General features: G+C 34.1%; 1 protein-coding gene across 3 annotated transcripts in view; it reads right to left on the reverse strand.

Moving 5' to 3' along the window:
• Positions 1-1,977, reverse strand: part of LOC107456785 (putative fatty acyl-CoA reductase CG5065) — a 61,431-nt gene extending 59,454 nt beyond the window's left edge. The window contains exon 1 of one of the 3 annotated variants that reach the window (XM_043051087.2): positions 1,781-1,977. The gene's annotated coding sequence lies outside the window, so the exon portion shown is untranslated. The remainder of the gene's footprint in view (positions 1-1,780) is intronic. The other 2 variants (XM_043051088.1, XM_071185583.1) reach the window with 2 other exon arrangements.
• Positions 1,978-6,167: the final 4,190 nt, after the last annotated feature.

Raw genomic sequence — 6,167 nt, forward strand, 5'->3', positions numbered from 1 at the left:
ACATTTATCAGTATTCTCCCTCTCCCATATCTTTGCCATTCTGAGGAGGAAATTAAAGAATAAGCTTTTGGCTATAACATTTTTATAAAATGGGTGTATCAGTGTTTAGCAGACAGCAGGAGAAATCGATCACCTATTTTATCAAGAAAGCTTCTAAATCAAGCCGTAAAAGATTTAAATTCCGAGATTTCCAATTTCATAAAGTTTATGACTTTTATATTTTCCATTCCCATTTCAAAAGCAATTTGAGAATCGTGGGGATCCACGATTGACAGAATTGTTTCTGAAAGACCAAATGCTTTCGATGGAGATGAAGAAGTTGTTGGAACAACAGCCAGCGAATGTTTGTGTTTGCAAATGGTGCACCATTTGGGCACTTGTCCCTTCGAAAGATTTTTTAGGCAGCCCTTATTTTAATGTTTGGACCTTCATATCATAGGTATTTTATTAATAATTCATCATCGTCGTCATTAACAAAATTTGTACTTCAAAAGTGATTGAAAAAGTAATGAATCTAGAATGTTTGCCTTGGTTTAAAAAATAATGCAGTGTATCTGTGTATGATCCTGTATTTTAATAAGTGAAAATATAGTATTTTAACTTAAACTTGACTTTTTTTCGAAGTGAAATGCTTGCAGAACATTTGTATAAATTAATGAGTCCTGTTGCAGAACATTTGAAAATATTCTGCTTATGGGATTTACGCATACCTATGATGACCTGGAGAAGAAATCAAAATTTACAAATATGTCTTTCTTTCTTGAGTTTATGATTATAACAACTATAGAGAATGGAATTCATNATATTAATCATGAATATAAGCTTATAAAGCATCTCTCTGGCTCTTCCTTACAAAGAAATAAAATAAACTGCGTTTTTAAGTTCCACCTTTGAAAATTTGATTTCCGGAAACTTCTGTGTGGACCTTCGATCTCCGGAAACTTCCGGATCACTGTTAGCCAAAATTCCGGAAATCCGGATTTTTTCCGGAGCACAATCAGCCCTGTCTACTAGAAAAATTTTAAACATAGAAGTATAAATTTATTACCTAAGTATTGATCTCTTTTAATTGAATACTTTCTTGCCTATCAATTCAATCTCATGTAGTTAAAACTTTTTAACCATTTACTAGAACAAATAATTTCTATGGAACACTTATTGTAGAAACTATACAGACCTTACAAAAATAAAGGAATTTTTCAGCCTCTCTGCATACAATTATTAAACACAAGCTGCAATCAGTTACAAGACTAAAAATTTTAAGCAAAATTATTTTAAACATACACATAATGTTTTCGGAAAGACTCTTGAAGAAAACGCAAATCTATTTATTATGGTAAATTCAATTAATAATGATTTGATCTTTCTTCCATACATCATTTAAAGGACAAAAGAAATTTCGTGAATTAAACGTTTTAATAATTTTTATAAACATAGAAATAAAAAAAATTGCATGATTAGAACAAAGTTATTTTTAAAAAAAAACACAAATAATTATATAACGTATCTAAAACAACTCGAATGCAATATTTAAGTAAATTAAAGAAAAGAAGTAAGATTTAAATCTTAATTCATTATAAGACTGAATCTTTAAATTTTGGAGTGCAATATTTTTTCATTCAATCACGAACTAAGCAAATAAAAGCATTTGAAACATGGAAAATACAATTAGTGTAGGATTTGAAACAACCGGCAAGATAAAAATATCTTAGGCTTATTAGATACATTAACCAAAAGTTCTAAGAAATCTAAAAATGTAGGATACAATATAATCTTTTACTTTGATTGGCGTCTTGTGATTAGTTTCTTCAGAGATATAAAATTTCATAACATTAAATAAATGAAAAATAATTTTAACCCCGGCGTCAATTCCAAACTAAAAACTGAACCGTCTTGCAGTCTAATCAATTCAATAGCAGACTCAACTTGCCTCTCCCCTGCGCACCAGTTGCCACCAGTTTCCTTTCCTTAAAATGTATTACTTAATGAATTCTGTATCCACATGCAGGCTTTTTTATACTATTGCAAGTACAAATTTACAGACAATTCTTACTGGGACAAATAAAATCAATGCAATTGCATTGCACCAATCATCGTCTAATTCTTTCCCCTTATGCAGTAAACGCAATTGCGAAAATATATTCAGNAATATTTCTTTTTAAAAGTAAAATAAAAGTCTCAAATTAAGTACAGTTAAAAGTATTTTATTCAAAATAACATTATACTACATCCGAAACTAACAAATTGAACTCTCTCTCTCTCTATATATATATTCATGAAGTAAAAAATTACGCATAATTAGCATATCTTAATTTATTTTGTAACCTAGGTTCATAACACAAACTTAGTTTGGAATTTTTTTAATAGTTTCAGAATTTTTTTGTGTTCTAGCGTCAATAAGTCAAACAAAGACTGAGAATTGTTGTTGTTGTTAATTTACGTCGCACTAGAGCTGCACAATGGGATATTGGCGGCGGTCTGGGAAACATCCCGGAGGATGATCCGAAGACATGCCATCACAATTTTGATCCTCTGCGGAGGGGATGGCACCCCCGCTTCGGTAGCCCGACGACCTGCGCGCGAAGTCGAGCACTTTACGGTAGCACAGTTTAACGAGGACCAATACCGCACACCCTCGGTCCCTACGCAGACTGATCCAAGTGGTCACCCACCCGCACACTGACCGTAGCCAGTGATGCTTGACTTCGGTGATCTGCTGGGAACCGTGTCTTAACGATCAGTCCACTGCGGGACCGAATCGGATGCGGAATATATTCTAGTTGCATCCTAAGGAATACGGGTGTGATCCGATCTCACTAGAGGAAAAAAGAGAAGGGGAAATGCCTTAAGGGAACGTTGACGTTGGCCTGCAAACTTTAAATCTTATAGGCAATAAACTTACATCAGATCCACTAAGAACAGTGACCTAGTTTTGTGATCAGTAACAAAAAGTCGGTGGCTAAATTTTAAATTCTCACTACTATTAACCCCCGCACTAATAATAGAGTTCAGCAGTTTAAATTAAAATTGCAAGGCTCAATACGTTTGTGTGCTTTTTCGGCTACCTTCCTATGATACCACTATGAATCGGTGGCGCAACGGTAGCATGTCTGACTCCAGATCAGAAGGTTCCGTGTTCAAATCACGTCCGGGTCACCAATTGAGGAAGAGGAACCCTCTCATATTAAGGGGACCCGGAAAGTGAAAAATGTCAAAATTTTTGAAAATATTTTTTTTATTTAAATGAATAATTTGAACTTTCTTCTTTACAACGATATCAAATTTATTTTTCTCCGTACAGTAGAACAACATCTATTACTAACTGAAACATAACAAGATAAAAACAGAAATGTAGAATTAAGTATGAGTGTGCACGGAGCAAAGTTCGAAGCTTCTTAAATACTGGGGAAAAATACAAGGTTGCCGATCCTGTGTATGTCATCCAGCTGATTCCTTTGGCGACTACGCGACAAGCCCTTTAAAAGAGGAACTTCTAACGTATCTCATATAATGAGAATTATATGTTCATACATTTCAATTAGGCCTATAATTATTTCCTTTGGTGGGGTACACAAGAACCCTGTAGTATAATAAGTGGTCCAATTTAAATATTATAGGTCAATATTAAGGGGATATAAAGGACCATATTGTAATACTGAATGTTTACTTTGAATTTAATAATTTCAACGCTCTTCAACATGTGGCGTAACTACCAGTACGAAAATTAAACATCAATTCACTAATATATATATAAAGCATGCTAACTTGATTCTATCATGAGGTACCTTTTGATAGATGACGGTTGGTATGGTCGATAACTCCGCCCCCACAAACACCTATTATAGTTACATTGTAACCTATAGGACCACATTGTGTACCCCCAAATAAGCCTATAATTATTTCCTCTGGTGGAGTACACTAGTACCCGGTAATATAATACGTGGTTTAATATGAATAATAAAGGTCAATATTAGAGTGAGATATAGGACCATATTTATATGCAGAATATTGACATCGAATTTCCTCATTTTAATGCTATTCAACACACTATTATATATACACATACATTGTAACCTATCGGGCCACGTTGTGTGCCTCCTAATAATCCTATAATTGTTTTCTCTGGTTTTGGTACACTAGTACCCTCTAATATGATATTTGAATATTATGGGCCAATATTAAGGGGAGATATAGGGACATGTTGTAATCCACTGTATTTTGTTTGAAGCCTGACCCCACTATCTTTACATCGGTGCTTTAAACCACTGTCATTTGATCAATTTTTACGGTCCACTCCCTTTTGTTTAAAACTTAGTACCCGGGAATATAATACGCGGTCCAATTTGAATAGTCAATATTAGATGGAGATATGGGACCATATATTTATACAGAATATTGACTTCGAATTTCCTCATTTAAACGCTATTCACATTATTATATATATATATGCATTGTAACCTATAGGACCACATTGTGTACCCCCTAATAAGCCTATAATTATTTTCTCCGGTGGGGAACATTAGTAATTGGCAATATAATATGTTTTCCAATTTGAATATTATAGGTCAATATTAGAGGCCGATCAAGACAAATTCAGGTTTTATGTATTTATAAATTAAAGCAAGATATAAAACAACAAAAAAATGTTATGATAAAATAAAAAAAAATTTGGTGGCGACAAACAATTGAATTCAGTGTTTTTTTTGTTAAAAGTCACTGATTACCTGATTTATTGTTATTTGAAAATTTGTCCGTCTCTGGGATTTGAACCCAGGACCCCTCCCTCCAGCAGCGAACTTGCTTGTCTGTTGGACTACCTTCCAGTCCACGGTGATACGCGAAGCCTACCACAGTTTCGCTTCAAAAGCTCTCTCATCTCATCTTCGCAATATACCTTTGAGGGCCCAATAAGACCCCCCTAATTGGCCTACAAAAATTCTCTTCGACAACCTTGTTTGAACCATAGACCCTTACTTAGGGTCCGATTTTAAAATTATACCTTGATATTAAAGGGAGCTGGGGGTCTTGAAATTTGAACCTTTCTCGAGCCATTTTATTTTTTTATTCTTTTTTTTTATTGATACATTACGCTTTCTTTGCTGGATTTCACACACCGAAAACACCCCATGCATGCTAGAATATCCAAAATGTTACAAAAGAAGTCGAAAAAGAGCAAATAAACTGATTTTCCTGGATTTTTCCATTTTTTTTCCATTTTCCCGAAAAAAAATTATTTCCTACCTGCAGGACCCTCCAGAATATCGAAAAACACAAAAAAAAATATAATTTAAAATAAACAGAAAAAAAAGAAATTTTTTTGAAAATTGTCCGTCCCTGGGAATCGAACCCAGGACCCCTCCCTCCAGCAGTGTTCGAAGTTGTTTGAACTTAGAAAAATTCTGAATTTCTTTGTACTTAGAAAAATTATGAAGTGTTTTGTACTTGGAAATATTTTCATGCTGTTTGAACTTTGAAAAATTTTGAACTTGTTTGAACTTGGAAATATTTTGAGGCAATTTAGACTTAGCAATATTTTCTAACTGTTTTGACTTTGAAAAATTATGAAGTTTTTTAGATTTAGAAATATTTTGAAGTAGTTTAGACTTAGTAATATTTTTAAACTTTTTTAACTTTGTATGTATAGTCTTTGTATGTATAGCTAATAGTGTCTTTATTAGCGTTAAAATGAGAAAATTCGATATCAATATTCTGTCTTACAACAAGACCCTATATTTCCTCTTAATATTGACCCATAATATTCGTATTGGANGCAGGCTCCATATGACGGTCCCTTTGAAGTTCTGCTTAAGAAGGACAAAACTTTTGATGTGAGAATCAAAGGGATCCAACAGACCATTTCCATCGACCGTTTGAAGCCGGTCTACATGAGTACTGACAATACTGGCTTTTCTCCAGACAAGCCGACTGTAAATAAAGAGACTGTTCCAGTACCACCAATGAGTACAAATAAGACAAGTACAGGTAAGTCTGTACGACTAAAGGTGGTTAAACAGACTGTCACAGCACCACCATCAAACACAACACGTACAAGAAGATCTGTAAGGCCACCTCATCGATATAAGCAATAGCAATGTTACTGCGGAGGGAGTGTGCAGCGACCTGCGCCAGTGTAGCGATTAACGAACATTTTCTGGGAACCCGCTCAC

The sequence above is a fragment of the Parasteatoda tepidariorum genome, chromosome 9, assembly GCF_043381705.1.
Source record: "Parasteatoda tepidariorum isolate YZ-2023 chromosome 9, CAS_Ptep_4.0, whole genome shotgun sequence".
NCBI classification, from domain to species: Eukaryota; Metazoa; Arthropoda; class Arachnida; order Araneae; family Theridiidae; genus Parasteatoda; species Parasteatoda tepidariorum.